Below are 1,066 nucleotides of genomic sequence, written 5' to 3' on the forward strand. Positions count from 1 at the left end.
GAGGGGCTGGGTTTGTATTCAGTGAGGGAGAAGGAGGGGCCGTGTGAAATTGGCAGTGCAGATGGGCAGAAAAAGGCGGGGCCTGTAGACTCGTCGCTGCAGCTTCCTGAGGTTTCTGCATTGTGGTTGCTGGGGATCGCCCAGGACTTCCCTTTGCTTCTCTCTGGAGGGGTGCTGTTGTCCCTGTTGGAGGACTCCCGGAGCTCCGGGCTTGGGGGCCGCTGTGTGTCAGTGGCTCCGGTCTTCCCTGTGTTACCATCATGTACTGTGGGGATGGGTCTGTGGGTCCCCACATCCACTACTGAACATTTGTTTTGACCCATGGTTTCATAGTGCATGCTCACACAGGTGTTTAGATTCAGGTGTTTATCAGATACACACTCAGTTGGGTTGTGGTGGCCACTAAATATATATTGTATTACCATATACCATATAAAATACTTTCTAATGATGTTATAATTATCATTATATATGTTGTTTGTTGTTGTGGTTTCTCAGTATAGTTTTTTTTCTTTCCGCAGGTCTAGAGGCAGACTTCAATGATGTTGATTTGTGTTCTCTTTATCCCTCTCTCTCTCCTCTATTCCTATCTCCTTCTTTCCCTTTTAACCCATCTCACACTTTTCTATTTTGTTTTCTTTTTTGTTTTTCATCCCCATGTCCATTACATCTGAAACAAACCCAAAGCAATTCTAATAAAGTTTTATTTATATATCAAGTTTTTTATTCACAGTTTATTCACACACACACGAAAGAACCATAATACATAATACGTATCTGCAAAATAACAGTGCGTGAATCAGGTCCCCAAAAGCTATTTAAAACTTATAGATGGAGCCTGGGTACATATTGCATACAAATTATAACATATCAAAATAACAACACAATAAAACATCAGTCCTCATAAAAATTCCAAATACAATACAGATTATTTTACCTCTGATCAATCAGTTACAGGTCCTAAAAGTGATCTCAAGTATATAAATGGGGCAATTTGGTCTTTAACTGTTTTTTGAAGGTGGGGATGAATTTCAACTCTTTCAAACTCTCATCAAGCTCGTTCCAA

This window comes from Nematolebias whitei, chromosome 1 (genome assembly GCF_014905685.2).
Source record: "Nematolebias whitei isolate Nwh7 chromosome 1, NemWhi1, whole genome shotgun sequence".
Classification (NCBI taxonomy): Eukaryota; Metazoa; Chordata; class Actinopteri; order Cyprinodontiformes; family Rivulidae; genus Nematolebias; species Nematolebias whitei.